Here is a 21871-nt window from a genome sequence, read left to right on the forward strand (position 1 = left end):
CAAGCAGTTAGCAGAGACCCGCTGGTGCTTCTAAAGATCTGAGGTAGAGACCCAGAAGAAGAATGGCCCAGAGTGGACCTGGAGGAGCCAAAGGAAGGGAGCCAGCACAGATGAAATTAACCAGAGCCAGGGCACCATTAAAATTCCACTGCAAACCTGGTTGTGCATGAGGGGCATTTCAGTGAAACGAAGCAAATGGGACCCCTGGACAGGTAAGCTATAATCAGCCTTTTTGTCTTCCAGGTCTCTGCTCAGATATTAGAGGAAGCAAGCCCCTCACACGCCAAACACATTCTAAGCATCACCCCTATTTGGGTTTCCCTCCAGCGCTTATCTGAAATTATCCTGTTCCCTTTTTCACAGATCGTCTGTTTCCAGGAGGATGGATTTCCTAAGGACCCCTGCACTGAATGCAAGCCTGCTGGGGACTCCACCTGCTGAAAACAAGACAATGATCCCTGGCGGATGAAAACTACACAAGCCAGACACAACATGTGCTAAAACGCACCTCCAGTCTACAGAGGATGAGCAGGAGGCAGAGCAAGAAATGGGAGGAAGAGGACTGGTGCGGTGGCTCACGCCTGTAATCCCAGCGCCTTGGGAGGCCGAGGTGGGCGAATCACGAGGTCAGGAGTTCAAGATCAGCCTGGCCAACATGGTGAAACCCCGTTTCTACTAAAAATGCAAAAAATTAGCCAGGCGTGTTAGTGGGTGCCTGTAATCCCAGCTACTCGGGAGGCTGAGGCAGGAGAATCGCTTGGGCCCTAGAAGGGGAGATTGCAGTGAGCCGAGATTGTGCCACTGCACTCCAGCCTGGGCAACAGAGTGAGACTCTGTCTCAAAAAAATAAATAAATAAGTAAAAAAGAAATGAGAAGAAGGGAGGTGACAAATGCCTTTCCTCCCAGTGTCACATCTGCTGCCCTGATGCTGCTCCCAGCAGGTAACCATAAAGTGTGAGAGGGAGAGCTCTATGCGACTCCAGGGAGATTTCTCTGCCCATCCTTAATGGAGAGCTGGAGAGAGCCACAGATCTCGTGGTCAGTCGCTACCTAAGCAGCCCCTCTCGTTTGCTGAAGCACCCTGGGCAGGTCCCGTAAGTCAGGCCTTTTCCGGTGAAAGGGTCCTGAGCCATACATGGATAGATGCTGCACCCAGTTCCTGGAGGAGGAAGGTCTATTCTGACATCAAACAGTCCGTCAGCATCGCTGTTCTAGAAACCGCTAGCATGATGAGTGGGCCGCACAAAGGTAGCGGGGTAACGATTAGCTCATCTCTAATTATATGGGATTTACGATTAGGCAGCAAGTTTATTTTGGAACACTGCAATAACAAGACGCACAGCAGTGGCGAGGACGAGGGGGTGGAGTTCTAGCTTGGCCTTTAGAATATAATAGCTTGTCATTGCCATGGAAACCAGCTCCCTGGGAGTTCGCAGGCACCTTATTCTATAATTATAAGAGATCTGATAAGGGGTGGGGGGATGGTGGTGTGTATTTTTTTCTTTATAAATTGTATTCGGTAGCTGAAAATAGAAGAACCTAGAGAACAAAGCCTATTATTAACCACCATCCGCTAAGAGGCGGCTGCCCTTCAGCTGCTTGAAGGGGCTGTTCCTGCAAGTTCTACAGATGTGCCAGGATGTCAGAGGTGGGTCAGGACTGCGACCCTGACAGGGGAGGGTGTGTCCAGGCAAGCAAGGCACAAGCACAGCTTCAGACTGAAATGGGCTCCTTCTCGTTCCCCAGCACCCGATGGACTGAATCCATCGTCCAAGGTGGGCTGCACAAGTGCCCAACCCCAGGGAAATTCACAAGGTCTCCTCCATCCCTCCCCTTCCTTCCCTGACATTCCCAGATTCAAAGTCTGGATGGAATCCCGGCCATCTCAGTCAGCCACAGGACTTGGAACAGGTTTCTTAAGCTTTCTGAACCTCTGTTCTTTTGTGATTAAAGATTGCTGTGAGGATTAAACAAAAGTAACAAAGATGAAGGGAATGTGTCTTTGGCAAACTGTAAAGTTTGTTGCACACAGCTGGACTATCTGAGGAACTCAGCCAAACCAGCTTTGGGAGAAAATCACCCTTCATTTAAAAATCAAACCACCCATTTTCAGGTTGAGTGATTTTATCAGTAACCCCATAGTAGACATTAAAAAGAACAGGAATGTCCTGTCATTATTATAATAATAACAACAATAATATCTTTCATTTGTGGAATTTTACAGTGTTTGTTTTCACTGCATTTTATTGAGGTTGTACATTATTTTGATGGACTGAGCACTTCTGTGTTGATTCACTTATAAGGAAGCCTGGGCAGTTTGGGAAGCCTCTTTTCTGAAGAGCTTTCCCTTTTTAAAATGAGTCATGGTCATTAAAACTGAAGCCAAGCAGCATGGAGTATGGCCGTGTATGTTAAGGGCACTGAGTCAACAAAATCACCAAAGCTATTCAAATATCTGAAAAGTTCATCCAGTTGCCCTCTAAAAGCAGGAAGTGAGTGAGAAGAATAGAGAATGTTTTGTTTAATCCATGACCATAATCAACCTGTTGTCCAGAGTTAATAATCTTTAAAAGCCAAAGACACATCCGCAGAAGAATATTACCTTTACACTCTTCCCCTACTACAGCTCCCATGGAATGCCCATAGCCTCTGGAAGCAGGAGAGTGTTCTCTGCTCAGTGTCTGCTATCAGTTAAAATTAGGTATGGCTGCAATAGAAACCTGAAAAACCAATGGCTAAAATGAAATTAAAAAGTGTTTCTCTATCAAGTAACATTCCAGAGGTAGATAGCACCACTCTGACACATTCATGGCCTGGGCTCAACCTCATGGTCCACCAACAGCAGCTAGAGTGCTGGCTCTCCCAACTGCATTCCAGCAAGTATAATGGAGAAGGGACAAAGGCAAGGAGGTGGGGATGGTGGAGAGTGCAAGCTTCCTGCCTTTCAAAGAATGCTTTTAGGAGCTTCCATACAACAATTCTGTTCATATCCCATGGACCTGAACATAGCAACATGACCAACTTAGCAATAAGGGAGACTGGAAAATGAAGTCTTCATAATGGGCAACCATGTTCCCAGCTTAAAGTCAGGGGTTCTAGAAGAAGGTGAAGTGCAAACTAGGGAGTGACCAGCAGCCTCCACCCATATCTTTCATACTTTGACTCTGCTTTCACAATCCTTTTTGCCAGGTGACACAAATGAGGTCATCTCCAAGTCTTGGTTCAACTACATGGAACCAGGAAGTTTCTCTGTGGCCTGAGCTATTCTGAGGACCTTGGACTGTGCCACCCAAAAAACCACCACCTCACTTTCGTGGAACACACAGCTGTGTTATGAGAATGACAGAGTAGTTAGAACCCTACCCTTACCCTCAAAGAGCTGACCTCCTACTATGGTCCTTCTCAATTTCTCATAAGAAGGCTTCACCAGCTCAAAGCTCAGGGCTGACAATAGCCAGAAACCCAATCCAAACAAAACAAGGAACTAGGCCAAAAAGAGACTTACTAGAGTGTTAAAGGAAATGTAAGACCAGAGGAGTGGCTGGCAAGATGGCCGAATAGGAACAGCTCCGGTCTGCAGCTCCCAGTGAGATCAATGCAGAAGGTGGGTGATTTCTGCATCTCCAACTGAGGTACCGGCTCATCTCATCGGAACTGGTTAGACAGTGGGTGCAGCTCGCAGAGGGCAAGCCAAAGCAGGGTGGGGCGTCGTCTCACCTGGGAAGCACAAGGAGATGGGGAACTTCCTCCCCTAGCCAAGGGAAGCCATGAGGAACTGTGCCATGCGGAATGGTGCATTCTGGCCCAGATACTATGCTTTTCCCACAGTCTTCATAGCCCGCAGACCAGGAGATTCCCTCTGGTGCCTATGCCACCAGGGCCCTGGGTTTCAAGCACAAGACTGGGCGGCCATTTGGGCAGACACCAAGCTACCTGCAGGAGTTTTTTTTCATATCCCAGTGGCGCCTGGGACACCAGCAAGACAGAACCATTCACTCCCCTGGAAAGGTGGCTGAAGCCAGGGAGCCAAAGGGGGCTGAAGCCAGGGAGCCAAGTATTCTAGCTCAGTGGATCCCACCCAAATGGAGCCCAGCAAGCAAAGATCCACTGGTTTGAAATTCTCAATGCAGGCACAGCAGTCTGAAGTCAACCTGGGACACTTGAGCTTGATGGGGGCAGGGGCGTCTGCCATTACTAAGGCTTGAGTAGGCAGTTTTCCCCTTAAAGTGTAAACAAAGCCACCAGGAAGTCCAAACTGGGCAGAGCCAACCGGAACACCACAAAGCCACTGTAACCAGACTGCCTCTCTAAATTCCTCCTCTCTGGGCAGGGCATCTCTGAAAGAAAGGCAGCAGCCCCAGTCAGGGGCTTATAGATAAAACTCCTGTCTCCCTGGGACAGAGCACCTGGAGGAAGGGGTGGCTGTGGGCACAGCTTCAGCAAACTTAAACATTTCTGTCTGTCGGCTCTGAAAAGAGCAGTGGATCTCCCAGCACAGTGCTTGAGCTCTGCTAAGAGACAGACTGCCTCCTCAAATGGGTCCCTGATCCCTGTGCCTCCTGACAGGGAGACACCTCCCAGCAGGGATTGACAGACACCTCATACAGGAGAGCTCCAGCTGGCATCTGGCGGGTGCCCCTCTGGGATGAAGCTTCCAGAGGAATGAACAGGCAGCAATCTTTGCTGTTCTGCAGCCTCTGCTGGTGACACCCAGACAAACAGGGACTGGAGTGGGCCTCCAGCAAACTCCAGCAGACCTGCAGCAGAGAGGCCTGTTACAAGGGAAACTAACAAACAGAAAGGAATAGCATCAACATCAACAGAAAGCACATCCACACAAAAACCCCATCTGAAGGTCACCAGCATCAAAGACCAAAAGTAGATAAATCCAGGAAGATGAGGAAAAACCAGAGCAAAAAGGCTGAAAATGCCAAAAACCAGAACGCCTCTTCTCCAAAGGATCACAACTTCTCGCCAGCAAGGGAACAAAACTGGACAGAAAATGAGTTTGACGAACTGACAGAAGTAGGATTCAGAAGGTGGGTAATGACAAACTCCTCTGAGCTAAAGGAGCATGTTCTAACCCAATGCAAGGAAGCTAAGAACCATGAAAAAAGGTTAGAGGAATTGCTAACTAGAATAACCAGTTTAACGAAGAACATAAATGACCTGGAGGAGCTGAAAAACACAACGCAAGAACTTCGTGAAGCATGCCCAAGTATCAATAGCTGAATTGATCAAGTGGAAGAAAGGATATCAGAGATTAAAGATCAACTTAATGAAATAAAGCATGAAGACAAGATTAGAGAAAAAAGAATGAAAATGAACGAACAAAGCCTCCAAGAAATATGAGACTGTGAGAAAAGACCAAACCAACATTTGATTGGTGTACTGAAAGTGACAGGGAGAATGGAACCAAGTTGGAAAACACTCTTCAGGATATTATCCAGGAGAACTTCTCCAACCTAGAAAGACAGGCCAACATTCAAATTCAGGAAATACAGAGAACACCACAAAGATACTCCTCGAGAAGAGCAACCGCAAGACACATAATTGTCAGATTCACCAAAGTTGAAATAAAGGAAAAATTGTTAAGGGAAGCCAGAGAGAGAAAGGTCAGGTTACCCACAAAGGGAAGCCCATCAGACTAACAGCAGGTCTCTCTGCAGAAACTCTATAAGCCAGAAGAGAGTGGGGGCCAATATTCAACATTCTTAAAGAAAAGAATTTTCAACCCAGAATTTCATATCCAGCCGAATTAAGCTTCATAAGCAAGGGAGAAATAAAATCCTTTACAGACAAGAAAATGTTGAGAGATTTTGTCACCAGCAGGCCTGCCTTACAAGAGCTCCTGCAGGAAGCACTAAACGTGGAAAGGAACAACCGGCACCAGCCACTGCAAAAACATACCAAATTGTAAAGACCATCAACACTATGAAGAAACTGCATCAACTAACAGGCAAAATAACCAGCTAGCATAATATTGACAGAATCAAATTCACACATAACAATATTAACCTTAAATGTAAAAAGGCTACATCCCCCAATTAAAAGACACAGACTGGCAAACTGGATAAAGAGTCAAAGCCCATCGCTGTGTTGTATCCAAGAGAACCATCTCATGTGCAAACACACACATAGGCTCAAAATAAAGGGATGGAAGAATATTTACCAAGCAAATGGAAAGCAAAAAAAAAGCAGGGTGGCAATCCTAGTCTCTGATAAAACAGGCTTTAAACCAACACAGATCAAAAGAGACAAAGAAGGGCATTACATAATGGAAAATGAATCAATGCAACCAGAAGAGCTAACTATCCTAAATATGTATGCACCCAACACAGGAGGACCCAGATTCATAGAGCAAGTTCTTAGAGACCTACAAAGAGAATTAGACTCCCATACAATAGTAGTGGGAGTCTTTAACACCCCACTGTCAATATTAGACAGATCAGCAAGACAGAAAATTAACAAAGATATTAAGGACTTGAACTCAGCTCTGGACCAAGCATACTTAACAGATACAGAACTCTGCACCCCAGATCAACAGAATATACATTTTTCTCAGCACCACATCACACTTATTCTAAAATTGACCACACAATTGGAAGTAAAACACTCTCCAGCAAATGCAAAAGAACAGAAATCATAACAAACAGTCTCTCAGACCACAGTGCAATAAAATTAGAACTCAGGATTAAGAAACTTACTCAAAACCACACAACAATATAGAAACTGAACAACCTGCACCTGAATGGCTACTGGCAAATAACGAAATTAAAGCAGAAATAAATAAGCTCTTTGAAACCAATGAGAATGCAACATACCAGAATCTCTGGGACACAGCTAAAGCAGTGTTTAGAGGGAAGTTTATAGCACTAAATGCCCACAGGAGAAAGCAGGGAAGATCTAAAATTGACACCCTAACATCACAATTAAAAGAACTAGAGAAGCAAGAGCAAACAAATTCAAAAGCTAGCAGAAGACAAGAAATACCTACAATCAGAGCAGAACTAAAGGAGATAGAGACATGAAAAAGCCTTGAAATAAATCAATGAATCCAGGAGCTGATTTTTTGAAAAGATTAACAAAATAGATAGACCACTAGCCAGACTAAAGAAGAAAAGCGAGAAGCATCAAATAGACACAATAAAAAATGATAAAAGGGATATCACCACTGATCCCACAGAAATACAAACTACCATCAGAGGATACTATAAACAGCTCTACGCAAATAAACTAGAAAATCTAGAAAAAAATTGATAAATTCCTGGACACATACACCCTCCCAAGACTAAACCAGAAAGAAATCAATCCCTGAATAGATCAATAAGTTCTGAAGTTGAGGCAGTAATTAATAGCCTACCAACTAAAAAAGCCCGGGACCAGAAGGATTCACAGCCAAATTCTACCAGAGGTACAAAGAGGAGCTGGTACCATTCCTTCTGAATCTATTCCAAACAATAGAAAAAGAGGGACTCCTCCCTAACTCGTTTTATGGGGCCAGCATCATCCTGATAACAAAACCCAGAAGAGACACAACAGAAAAAGAAAATTTCAGGCCAATATCCCTGATGAACATTGATGTGAAAATCCTCAATAAAATACTGGCAAACCAAATCCAGCAGCACATCAACAAGCTTATCCAACATGATCAGGTCGGCTTCATCCCTGGGATGCAAGGCTGGTTCCACATATGCAAATCAATAAATGTAATCCATCACATAAACAGAACCAATGACAAAAACCACATGATTATCTCAATAGATGCAGAAAAGACCTTCGATAAAATTCCACACCCCTTCATGCTAAAAACTCTCAATAAACTAGGTATTGATGGAATGTATCTCAAAATCATAAGAGCTATTCATGACAAACCCACAGCCAATATTATACTGAATGAGAAAAGCTGGAAGCATTCCCTTTGAAAACTGGCATCACATGAGGATGCCCTCTGTCACCACTCCTATTCAACACAGTATTGGAAGTTTCTGCCAGGGCAATCAGGCAAGAGAAAGAAATAAAGCGTATTCGAATAGGAAGAGAGGAAGTCAAATTGTCTCTGTTTGCAGATGACATGATTGTATATTTAGAGAACCCCATTGTCTCAGCCCAAAATCTCCTTAAGCTGATAAGCAAAGTCTCAGGATACAAAATCAATGTCCAAAATCACAAGCATTTCTATACACCAATAATAGACAAACATAGAAGAAAATCATGAGTGAACTCCCATTCACAATTGCTACAAAGAGAATAAAATACCTAGGAATACAACTTACAAGGGATGTGAAGGACCTCTTCAAGGAGAACTATAAACCACTGCTCAAGGAAATAAGAGAGGACACAAACAAATGGAAAGACATTCCATGCTCGTGGATAGGAAGAATCAATATCATGAAAATGGCCATACTGCCCAAAGTAATTTATAGATTCAATGCTATCCCCATCAAGCTATCATTGACTTTCTTCACAGAATTAGAAAAAACTACCTTAAATTTCATATGGAACCAAAAAAGAGCTTGTATAGCCAAGCAAAGCCTAAGCAAAAAGAACAAAGCTGGAGTCATCATGTTACCTGACTTCAAACTATACCACAAGGCTATAGTGACCAAAACAGCATGGTAGTGGTACCAAAACAGATATACAGACCAATGGAGCAGAACAGAGCCCTCAGAAATAACACCACACATCCACAACCATCTGATTTTTGACAAACCTGGCAAAAACTAGCAATGGGGAAAGGAGCCTCTATTTAATAAATGGTGCTGGGAAACTGGCTAGCCATGTGCAGAAAACTGAAACTGGACCCCTTCCTTACACCTTACACAAAAGTTAACTCAAGATGGATTAAAGACTTAAACGTAAGATTGAAAACCATAAAAACCCTAAAAGAAAACCTAGGCAATACTATTCAGGATATAGGCATGGGCAAAGACTTCATGAATGAAACACCAAAAGCAATGGCAACAAAAGCCAAAACTGACAAATGGGATTTAACTAAACTAAATAACTTCTGCACAGCAAAACAAACTATCATCAGAGTGATCCCCTCCCAAGGATATCATCAGGCATACTAAAGAATGGGAGAAAAATTTTGCAAGCTATCCATCTGACAAAGGGCTAATATCCAGAATCTATAAGGAACTTAAACAAATTTACAAAAACAAACAAACAACCTCATCAAAAAGTGGGCAAAGGATATGAACAGACACTTTTCAAAAGAAGACATTTATGCGGCCAACAAACATATAGAAAAAAGCTCATCATCACTGGTCATTAGAGAAATGCAAATCAAAACCACAGTGAGATGCCATCTCACTCTAGTTAGAATGGCAATCATTAAAAAGTCAGGAAACAACAGGTGCTGGAGAGGATGTGGAGAAATAGGAATGCTTTTACACTGTTGGTGGGAGTGTAAATTAGTTCAACCACTGTGGAAGACAGTGTGGTGATTCCTCAAGGATCTAGAACCAGAAATACCATGTGACCCAGCAATCCATCAATGGGTATATACCCAAAGGATTATAAATCATTCTACTATAAAGACACATGCACACATATGTTTATTGCAGCACTATTCACAATAGCAAAGACTTGGAACCAACCCAAATGCCCATCAATGATAGACTGGATAAAGAAAATGTGGCACATATACACCACGGAATACTATGCAGCCATAAAAAAGGATGAGTTTGTGTCCTTTGCAGGGACATGGATGAAGCTGGAAACCATCATTCTCAGCAAACTAACACAGGAACAGAAAACCAAACACCACATGTTCTCATTCATAAGTGGGAGTTTAACAATGAGAACACACGGACACAGGGAGGGGAACATCATACACCGTGGCCTGTCAGGGGGTGGGGGGTTAATGGAGGGATAGCATTAGGAGAAATACCTAATGTAGATAATGGGTTGATGGCTGCAGCAAACCACCATGGCACGTGTGTACCTATGTAACAAACCTGCACGTTCTGCACATGTATCCCAGAACTTAAAGTATAATAAAACAAAAGAAAAAAAAAAGTAAGACAAGAAAATGTGCCTGGGTCCTAGGAGGACTAGGATCTGGCCCCATGAAGCCAGGTAAGCTCTCCCTCTGTGTGTGCATCCTTCTTGCTGTGGCAGGCTTTTTCCATAGAAGGTGACTGCCATCAGCTTCTGGGCTTTCTCTCTGACCGCTTCAGCACTGAAGAGAGACACTGGCCAAACGTTGTCACTGGTGCAAAGTCAGGAGACACGCAGGAACAGACGCATTGGTCCAGTTTCATCAGCTGCTTATGCTCTGATAATCAGGTGTGCCCAGGTGGGCAGGGCAGCAGAGCCACATGGCTGGGGCAGGAGAAGACCTGTTCCTACAAACAGTTAGCTCGTGGGACCGATTAGAACAACCAGGTATCCATGGCAACAGTCATTCTCCAAGCACCAATGACTGGTTTTCACAACACGTAGAAATATTCTGGGAAACAGCCAAAGATCAACTGTTACTACTGAGCACTCACTCATGTGGCTCTGCTCACTCAATTTCCAGAGCCCCAGCAAACATCTGTAACCGCTTACGTTCCCTGAAGAGATAGGCTCTTTGCCCACAGCTCCAAAGAACAGACATGTGAGCCCCTTCCGAGAAATGCTGGCCTTGCCCCGAGAAGGTTGCATCTTCAAATCAGCAAAGCATCAAACACCCAAGAAAGTATCTCATTGGATTTTACGTAGAAAGTAAAGGGGACTCCGTGGACCAGAGTGAGATTCCACCCTAACTGGCCTGGTTATTGGCTCCTTTGCTTAATACATAACAAGAGCTGACCTTGGGGACAGGCTGGCTCCACGTTGTGCTGTGCACAGGCCGGCTCCCGAGAGCTCGGGGCTTGCGACAGGTGACTATAACATCTAAGCACTTTCGAAGGCAGCACATCTGCCTGCTCGAGGGTGAAGAAGATTTATAGATACACGTGCCAATGATTTTCAGAACGAACCCCAGTAGAATCTGTGGCCAGCAGAATAATCTTCCCCCTCCCAAGGATGTCACACCCTGATCTCTGGAAGCTGTGGCAACAGCGACTTTGCAGATATAATTGAAGGCATAAATCTTGGAGTGGGAGATCATCCTAGATGATCCAGGTGGGCCCAGTCTAATCACAGGAGTCCTTAAAATTGGACAATCTTTCCTAGCTTTGGTCAGAGACAAGAGGAAAATAATCAAGACAGATTCAATGCATGAGAGGGAGTCAGCCCACCAATGCTGGCTTTGAAAACGGAGGAAAAGGCTACAAGCCATGGAATTCAAGTAGCTTCTAGAAGCTGGGAGTAGACCTCAACTGATAGCCAGCAGGGGAACAGAGATCCAGGATCTCCTGAAGCCTACAGAAAGGAGCGCAGCCCTGTGACACCTGATTGTAGCCTGCTGAGATCTGTGTCAGACTTCTGGCCTACAGAATTGTAAAATAATTTGTGTTTAAGCTGCTAAATTATTGGTGATTTGTTACAGCTGCAATGAAAAATGAATGCAGAGTCTTCACCTTTCCTGTACACACTCGAGGACAAGAATAAAAAGGTAAACATCATCAGGAAGAGTTTAATATTCACAGAGCACCAATTATGGGAGCCCTAGCTAGCTTCACCCCTCCATTATTAGACTGAGAGAAGCCAAAGGCGTCAAGCAGAAATGAATTTATCCCACATTTTCTGGAGAACGTAGATTCCCAGCATGTATAAATCATGCCTAAAAAATTAATCACTCAATAAACCAATGACAGAAGGAAAGCTCCTGCAAAAAAATAACGCAAGGCTGGGCACAGTGCTCATGCCTAAAATCCCAGCACTTTGGGAGGTTGAGGTGGGTGGATCGCTTGAGCTCAAGAGTTCCTGACCAGCCTGGCCAACATGGCTAAACCCCATCTCTACAAAAAATACAAAAATGCAAAAATTAGCGGGGCATGGTGGTGTGCACCTGTAGTCCCAGCTACTCAGGAGGCTGAGGTGGGAAGATCACTTGAGCCTGGGAGGTCAAGGCTACAGTGAGCCATGATCACTCCATTGCACTCCAGCCTAGGTGACAGAGTGAGGCCCTGTCTCAAAAAGAACAAAATAAGATAAAATAAAATAAAATAAAACAAAACAGGTTGTACCTCTTTGAAGCTTTTGCTTTCTTTCCCTTTGACTTGCTGTCTAAATTTTTTCAGGTCAGGCTCATGGACCCACTCTAATTAAGACAATTCTGTGATTTGCCCAATATTCCTCTGCTTATATCAGCCAGAGATGGCTTCTAGGGCTTTCAACTAAGATCTCTGACCCACATGTTATCCTAGAGAAACAGAGGGTGATCTTCATTTGTGAATACTCCACATGTAATTCCAATGAACAGAAAGCAATGAACAAAAGTTAATCATTCATTACAAAGAAAATTCCCTACATCTTAGGACACATGCAAAGCATAGTGGATATCAGAAGCGATAATATGGGTTGATCAGGAAGAGACGATGTTGTCATCAGAAATATCCAGACAAAATTCAGGTAACGCACATATAAGTGTGGGTGGGGAAGGGAACATAGGAAAATAAGACATAAAGTGAGTTAGCTATCACCTTCACATTTGGGAAAGAAAGTCTTCAATGGCAGCATATATGTATGTAATTGCTTTTTCTACTCTATGTGCGATTTTTACATCATATCCTAATTGAAATAAAAGGTCTCTGTTTTCCTGAGCAGAATCCACTCCACCTAAGTTTCATGGCATGTACTCTGCAGGCCCATAAAATATGGAAGAACTTACATTTAATTTTTTTTTTTTTTTTTGAGACAGTCTCCCTCTGCCACCCATGCTGGCATGCAGTGGCACGATCTCAGCTCACTGCAACCTCTGCCTCCCGGGTTGAAGCGATTTCTGTGCCTCAGCATCCTGAGTAGTTGGGACTACAGGCACACACCACCATGCCTGGCTAATTTTTGTATTTTTAGTATTTTAAACCCCAGCTGGTCTCGAACTTCCGACCTCAAGTGATCCGCCTGCCTCAGCCTCCCAAAGTGCTGGAATTACAGGTGTGAACCACTGCACCTGGCCTAAATTTGTATTTTAAAAAGTTTATCTGACCCTGTGTAATTGTCAGTGTTTTACAGGTAGTGTATCAGGGTGCCAGAAGCACACCTACAGGCTTACCTAGTATTGGTCCTTATTTTCTAGGACCTCTTGACCAAGGGACTCACACTTTAGAAGAAGCCTGCCTCTCCCTAATCTTCAAGTAGGACATTCCCCTTCTGGGTGGGGGGAGCTCCAACCAGAGCCCACACGGCTGCAACACCTCCTTGCTTGTCCTACACTCATCACTGCGCAAAAATGGCAAAATGACAAAAGTGAATAAAAATGACCAGAGGATACAAGCAAAATTCTGAAAAAAGCACCAGCTGCCATCCTTTTGTGGCCTCATCCCCTCCAACATGCCCAGGGCCTTTCCCTGTCCATCCTGTCAGATAAAGCTGGCTTCATGAGGCTCGAAAGTCTTGCCTTCTGGATGATTAAGAGGGCAGGGAGATTGAAAGAGGGATATAAAGAAAAGCCTTTATACCAAAAATGGGGTGTTTTTTTCCCTGTTTTATCTCCCTCCATAAATTTTAAAACAGACGTAAGAAAGAGGCCTCTTAATAATTGAGCCCAAATTCAGTCACATCTATCCAGGAGGAAACGGTACTTGAGTGCTCACTCATTTCAGAACGAGTAAGTCCCTGAAGGTTTGCTGACAATCTTCGTCTCCACCTCACTGTTCAACAACTAAGGACCAGCAAAGGCAGGTCAAATCAGTCACCCACGACAATTTAAAAATGCATCCCTTGCCAGGAAACACCAGCCCTGTAGCTACTGTCTCGATTATACTGCACTCAAGTTGCCACCGAGATCATACTGGCCAGGATGGCTTTTAGATCAGTTCTCAACATCCCCTGTACACTTAGGACCTCACCTCCCACCATCTCTCTTCACCTCTTCTCAACAGTGAGAAAAACAAAAATACTAAACATCTTCATTCCATCCCCGAAGTATTCATTATGAAACCATATTTCACAGCTGTTGCTAAACCATCTCTGCTTTCCCATAAGTGGCTCCCTTTAGAAAAACCAGAAAATCCTTGCTGTTATTCCTCAGATCACAGAACAGCAGTCCCCAAACTGCTCCTTTATCGACGGAGCACCAGGAGAAAAACAGAGGTCACTAACAAGGAACTCACTTCGGCACACTTCACTGGAGACTTACCCAGGCGAGCTGTGTGGGTTTTAGGAGACAGAACAGCAGTCCGTCCTTCACTGGAGCGAGGCATGGCATTGTGGATTTGAAGTAAAAGAATTCAAGCTACAGCTCCATCACTTTCTCTATGAGTCGTGAAATCATATCATCTTTCCCATCCTTGCCGACCGCCAAAAGAGGCTCATACCCACCTCAAGGATTAGATGGATACATATAAAAGGATTTTGAAGCTGTAGGTGGTGTACAAATGAAGGCATGACATTAAAAAAATCCTTTTTCACTTTACATCAGTGCTGCCTACTCTCAGTGTATAAATTCTCAAAATAAAATCTGTTTCTTTTCACTTCAATTTTTAAAAATCTGTTTTATCTGCTTTGCCTCTGGCCTTTGAAGCCTGCCTGACACTCTTTGAGTCCAAGACACACAGCCTAGCTGCAGACACCTCCTCTCTGGACTTCTTTTCTTTTCAATACTCTGTATTGACAGTAAACACTCTGGAGTCCTTCTTCCCTCCATACCTCTTTTCCTAGATTTCCTTGCTCTTCCATTCCAACTTCACTCCTGCCTTGCACTTTGATGCTTGTCTATTCAGAAGGTATTTTTTGAGTGTCTGTTATGTGCCAGGCACAACCGTCAAAAATTTCTGCCCCCCCCCCCCAATGCCCTGCAGCTCATCATGTGATTTATTCCTGATTTCCTGATGTTAGAATCTTGGCTTCTCTCAGATGGGTTCTGACTAGCCTGGTGCTGACATGATTTTGTGTTTGAGCTTCAACTGTCAATTCCATCATCAAGAAGGAGTTCAAGACGAGCCTGGCCAACATGGTAAATAAAACCCTGTTCTCTACTAAAAATACAAAAAATTAGCTGGGTGTGGTGGTGTGCGCCTGTAATCCCAGCTACTCACGAGGCTGAGGCACGAGAATCGCTTAAATCTGGGAGGCAGAAGTTGCAGTGAGAGGAGAGCAGCCACTGCACTCCAGCCTGGGCAACAGAGACTCTGCCTCGGAAAGGGAAAAAAAAAAGGAAGAAAAGAGAAGGAGATTTGCATATAAATGCCTATGGAACTTTCTAGAAATCAATCAGAACTTTCTAGAAATCAATCAGGTTCAAAAGAAAAAAGCAGTAAATGACAAGTAGGCACAGAAACACAAAAAATATAGGAATTTCAGTTGTCACAGCCTCTTTCATGGACTCTCACTGGCTTCCACCATCAAAAATGGTCAAGGTAACCTCAGCAACTTTCCATCCTCTCCTCTAGGCTGAAACCTCACCTGTGTCCCCTTCCCTCTGTGGTGATGTTGGATACACCCATTATGTCCACCATGGCTGTGCTCCCTCCAGAACCATTTAGAAGATTAGAGACAAAAACAAAACAAAACAAAATGCTTTTAAAGCAGAGGTTTCAAGTAATTGAAACAGCAGATTGACTTGTGTTCAGTTTCCATTTCCAGCAGTTTTGATGCACTGTCTCTATCCACGAATGATAGTTTGGAATTAAAAAAAATAAGTAAAAAGCTTCATTTGTGGTACCAGCTTGAAAATTTGCACCTAGATGGTAGATTTTGTTGGTTTGCTTTTTCTACGCACTTTAAAATATTTTTAGTTTGGCATAATGTTCACTTAAAAAAAAAAGTGCAGAATTTCCAAGTTAGGTTGGAAACCAGCTGGTGATTAGATCTAACGGTCCCAACCAATAAATCAAATACCTATGAAAGCAAAAATATCCAAAGTTACAGTAACACTGGAAATAGAAAATTAATAATCTAACATTCTCCAGGAGGAATTTATACCAACCAGAGCATCTGTTCCAGATGAAGCCCTGGAGCAGAAGAGTAGAGAAAGGAAGTTAAAAGGGATTTCTGTACCACTTCCCATCACTGCAAATCTCCATCTCAGAGACATTACAGGCTTTGCTGCCTGTAAAGCTGTGGCCACTCTCCTGCTGTAATGAAGCCACTTTCTGAAATGGCTATTGTTTGTTTCTTACTTTAGTAGTAATTAGTGCTATCTACCAAATATTTCTCTCTCTCTCTCTCTCTCTCTCCCCCCTAAGCATATGACAGAATTAAACTTCTCACCACCTTAAGATTATGTATAACCATATACCTTGCTTTGGCCAGATAAAAGTGGTATGTGTCACTTCTGGAAAGAAGTTTTAACACCAGTGTATGAGTACCTTTATTCTTTTCCCTCTGCTAAGGTGGTCAGATGCTCTCCAGATTGCAGCTGCTCCAACCACCTGGGTCTTGGAGTGACCTTGCTCACCTATGATGGACACTCAGCAGGAGTGAGAAATAAATCTATCATGTTAAGGCACTGAGAGCTGGGTTTGTTTGTTACTGCAGCATAACCTAGCCCATGCTGACTTGCATTCCTATCTCCTAAGCTAGAGTTGCCAGATCTTCCTCAATCAAAATATAATCCCCCAGTGGATGTGGAAGAGGAGGGTCTCCCTTTCCCACTATTTGGGGTGTCTCCCCGGTCCTGCAGGAGCAGTCCACTTCCTTCAGAGGGTCTGTGGGTCCTTTCTGGATTGCTGGTTTGTTCTTGCAGAGATCTGGAGCTAAAATTCACAATGTGAGCCCCCGCATGCTGCTCTGTCCAGAGCTGCAATCTAGTCCTGCCTCCCATCTGCCATGTTCCTCTGAATCCAAGACAACAAATTTTTCTATAAAGGACCACATAGTAAATATTTTAGCCTTTCTGGACCATATGATCTTTGTTAAAAGCACTCAATCCTGCTGTTATAGCACAAAAGCAATCATAGATAAGAAATAAACTTTATTTACAAAACTAAGTGATGGGCCACACTTGGGCCATGGGCCATGGTTTGCCAACCCCTGGTATAGAGCACTGAAGAGGAAACAAAATTGACTTTGTACTAATTTCCCTCACCAGGCAGCTTCACTTATTCACGTACACATTGTTCATTCCTCTGAAAAATTTTTCTACAGCTGCATTCAGAACAGGAATCAAAACATGAGAATAAAATAATTTCAGCAATTTTGGAGCTTCTATGAATTAACCAACTGTGCTGACTCCAAGGGGAAAGAAATGATACAGTCAAAGCAAGAACTTCATCATAAAGGAATTAAGAAAGAGGTGCTTTTTTCCTAAGTGAGTGCTGTCATATTTTTCTGAGTTCATCCACAGCTGGTTATTTACTACAAGATGTGAAGCACACACTGATGCCACAATATGCAATGTACAAAATTATCAAAAGGATACATTTCCCTAGGTAGCTTGACTATTTTGTGTCTCTTTTTGTACAATTTTCAACTCAATATACTGCACAGTGCAAATGCAACCTCTTAATAAAAGAATTATTTTTATCAAGGAACAATGTTTTGTAATGAAAGAAAAAGCCAATTTCTTTTTTTTTTTTTTGAAACGGAGTCTCGCTCTGCCGCCCAGGCTGGAGTGCAGTGGCGCTATCTTGGCTCACTGCAAGCTCCGCCTCCCAGGTTCACACCATTCTCCTGCCTCAGCCTCCCTAGTAGCTGGGACTACAGGCGCCCGCCACCAAGCCCAGATAATTTTTTTTGTATTTTTAGTAGAGACGGGGTTTCACCGTGTTAGCCAGGATGGTCTCGATCTCCTGACCTCGTGATCCGCCTGCCTCGGCCTCCCAAAGTGCTGGGATTACAGGCATGAGCCACTGCACCCGGCCCAATTTCCTATTTTGAGCAGTGACTGTCATGACTCAGAAATAAGTGAATGAAATAGAGACAGGGTTCTGGAACTATTGGCTAGTGTAATAGAATGTATTATTGGCTCAGGATTCTTCCTTCCTCACCCTTCCTATTGTTCTCAGCAGAAGTTTAGTTCCCCACCCATTGATGTTGTGCTCAGCCACACGACTTGCCCTGGCCAACGGATGCAGATGAAGTAAGAGTGTGCTACTACAGAGCAGAGGCCTTTAATGACCTCCCCAGAAAACCTAAGCCATAGCCTAAAGCCAAACCATTCCAGCCACCCTGCAGATCTACTGAGGAGGAAAACTAATGTTTGTTGTTGTAAGTCACTAAAATTCCAGAGTTGTCACACAGTATTATCACAGCAACAGTTGACTAATATAACTATTATTTATCATTTTTTCTTAATTTTCAGAAAATATTTTTCACATTGCCATGTGAGAAAGTATGGTTTGTAAACAATCATCAGTTCAGGAAAAATGTCTCACCTCTCTTAATAAACTGAGCCATCGAGTGTGATTAAGCCACATAATTTTACAGAAATCACTTTCAAAAATTTCTCATCTTTTTCCAAATGTTAAATGGTGTAGTAGGATAGTATTCTGAAGAACTAATGAATGTGCCCTCAACAATTCTCTACATTTTATTGAATTGTTAACCTGTAGGGCCTTTTCCCACTCCAAAGGCTGGAAAAGAGGAAAGACTGTTTCAAACTATGGATTGCAATCCTTTAATGAATCACAAAATTAATGATATCAAAATTAATGATATCTCTATATATATATGACATATAGAGATTTACTTATATATATAAGATTTACTTAATATATATATGTTGAGATTGACTTAATTTTGTGATTCAAATATATATATATTTGGAGACAGAGTCATACTTTGTCACTGTCACCAAGGCTGGAGTGCAGTGGTGTGATCTCTCATTGCAACCTCCGGCTCCTGGGTTCAAGTGATTCTCCTGCCTCAGCCTCTCAAGTAGCTGAGATTATAGGAGTGCAACTCCACACCCAGCTAATTTTTTTGTATTTTTATTAGAAATGGGGTTTCGCCATGTTGGCCAGGCTGGTCTCAAATTCCTGACCTCTGGTGATCTGCCTGCCTTGGCCTCCCAAAGTGCTGGGATTACAGGCGTGAGCCACCAGGCCTGGCCACAACCAATATATGTTAAATAAAAAATAGAAAGTATTAGCATATATCACATATAAAAAGGTAAATATTATTTTGCACATACATATGAGAAAAAAAAGACTGAATTGTGATAAAAAAAGAACTTAAATTATTTTTTAATTGAGAAATTTCTCTTACCCAAATCTAGATTAGGTGACCCTGCTAGCTGATCCTGTAGCACCTGTTATCACTTTGATAGCCCATTTCAGGACATGACTCCTGAGGCTCACAGCCTTAATTCTGTCCTCAACCAGACTCTATCTGTTCCTTAGGGCTTTGTTTATTGTTGCCACTGTGATATCCTCAAGAGTACTTAGTGTGGAGACTGACACATAGTATACACCCAAGTACTTTTGGAATGAATGGTTTGGTCTTACCTTGGAGAACACATTTGCCCTTGTCACTGTTTCTACCATCATTCCAAAACCAAAAGAACACAACTGAGGTGAAGAGGCTGAGATTAGGAATGGGTTGGCCAGTGTCACAGAAGGTTGGGGAAGAAAGGCCATAGTGAGGTTCTCTTAAAATCTTCCTGATTCTAGGTGACCCAACATCTTTGTTTCTATCAGGGGATCAGGAGAGACATTTCACTTTCTGTTGAAATCCTTCAATTCCTTCTTCCTTAGATTCCATGGGAAGGTGAAAGGGAGTGGGTTTTCACTAGCATGTTAGCATGAAGGAGTTGAATCTGATTGCCTTTTTAATACTTGTGACATAGGAGTCTGTGGTGTTGTGGGAAAACTGACTCTAGGTGCTTCAAGGGACTGGGACTCTCTAGATAGTAGGAAGATGTCGTTATTCTAGAAGGTTGGGTGAAAAAATGACAGTAGATGGATGAGAAGCACAAAAATAGAATGGTACCGATCAATGGACCCTTTTTTTCTTTTTAGATGGAGTTTCGCTCTTGGCTCACTGCAACCTCCACCTCTGGGGTTCAAGCAATTGAACCCCTCAGATTGAATTCCTAGCTCAGCCTCCCGAGTAGCTGGGATTACAAGTGCCCACCATCACACCCGGCTAATTTTTGTATTTTTAGTAGCGACGGGGTTTCTCCATATTGGCCAGGCTTGTCTGGAACTCTTGACCTCAGGTGATCCGCCTGCCTCAGCCTCCCAAAGTGCTCGGATTACAGGCATGAGCCACTGCACCCAGCCTGGACACTTTCTTCTACTTTGTAATTCTACCTCATAGTCTGACCTTTATCCTAGAAACTAGATGAAAAATCATGTTAAGTCTGGAAACTATGCACCCCTGTGGCAGGTTGAGTTTCTGGGGACAAGTCTCTGAGATGGAGAGTTGTGTTCAGTGAATTTCATGTTGGTGCTCTTGGGAATAACATCTCAGAGGGGGCAAAAGGAATGTGATTGAGCCGCGAGAGAAGTGGGCTCTGAGGCAGTCACAACAAAGGCCTCTGCCAATCCCACTGAGGGCTTCCGAGCTATGATAACTCTGCTGAATTGTCCCTTTGGGGGGAAAGGGGCCACAGTTTATACCTCTGCGCTGGCCAGTCATGGAGATGTGGGCCCTGAATAGGGAGTGTGAGCTTGGTGGGGAGGCATCCCTCTTCAGGCGTGGGCAATCCCTGGAAACGGGAAGCCCATGAAAACCGTAAGCTGTTGGGAGTGTAAGTACTGCATACTAAATGGGAGTGGGTGGGGTTAGATAAGGGTAGGGCAACATGGCATCCACTGTGATTTCAAAATCGTGTTCCAACTGGACCATTTATGTATTCATTCAATGAATTTGTATGGAACACCAAAAAAAATAGTCCCAAGGCATGAACTTTGGGGACACATTCAAACCATAGTACATAAAATTGAGTAATATACATAATATACTGCAATGAAAATGAGAAACTACTGTTGTATGACATAGATTGAAAATTATTTTAATTCAATAGCTAGAAAAGAATATGTGTGTGTTTGAATATATATATCCAAAGTAAATAAAGACAAAAACTAAATGCAAAGGACACTTTCACATCCTTAGACCTAAAGAAAACCTCTTTAGAGCAGTTTTAGAATTGCCATTATGTTCCAACTTTAACCATGAAGCCTTCTGAAAACTGAGGCCAAGAAATTTTGAAATGATGAAGACAAATGTTTACATAACTCTTATTTGAATATTTTAAAATTTTTTAATAGGCAAGAAGTAAAAATTTAGACTACCTCATTTCCATCCTGGGCCCTGGCGTTCCTTCCCCCGGCTGCCGTTGTCAGCTCACCTCATGCACCATTCTGAGATGATCGATCACCAGCTGGAGTGTAAATTATCACTTCCTAGAGGAGAGATTTGGAAACGAGACTGAGCCACGAATGACCATTGGAGAAGGGTGTTGCGAAGACTGCAATTATATATTTACTATTGCTGACACAAGAATTATGACAGATTCATTGGTATGACCCAACGCTATAACTGTATGTAGTTATTCAGCCATCCTTGTAGTGAGAGAAGATTCCAGTACAGTTCACATGGGGCCATTTCGGCCAAGTGAGGTGCACGGGTACTCATTCTCTGTCCTTAAGATCTGAGGGGAGGATGTTGACAGCATTCAGGTAGACAGTGAGGGGAACCATGGCCAGTCCACACCTGTGCCCAGGTAAGCCAGGCCTGACCAGCTTTCCAATGATTCCATGCCAAATGAACAGAAAAAAAGCAGCATGGAGCCTGGGGAAACAATGTAGGAGCAGAGAGAAAGGAAAGAGTACACTCAGGCTACAGAGGAAAAATCTGCTTTTTTGAAAAAACAAAAATCATATATAT

At 43.2% G+C, this 21871-nt stretch overlaps 1 long non-coding RNA gene across 2 annotated transcripts in view; it reads right to left on the minus strand.

Annotated features, from left to right (window-relative positions):
• LOC129393089 (uncharacterized) overlaps window positions 1–14709 on the minus strand; it is a 258151-nt gene extending 243442 nt beyond the window's left edge. The window contains exon 1 of one of the 2 annotated variants that reach the window (XR_008619717.2): window positions 14238–14709. This is a non-coding gene — a long non-coding RNA (uncharacterized LOC129393089). The remainder of the gene's footprint in view (window positions 1–14237) is intronic. The other variant, XR_008619716.2, reaches the window with a different exon arrangement.
• Between the last annotated feature and the right edge of the window lie 7162 nt (window positions 14710–21871).

Source organism: Pan paniscus, chromosome 11, assembly GCF_029289425.2.
Source record: "Pan paniscus chromosome 11, NHGRI_mPanPan1-v2.0_pri, whole genome shotgun sequence".
Lineage (NCBI taxonomy): Eukaryota > Metazoa > Chordata > Mammalia > Primates > Hominidae > Pan > Pan paniscus.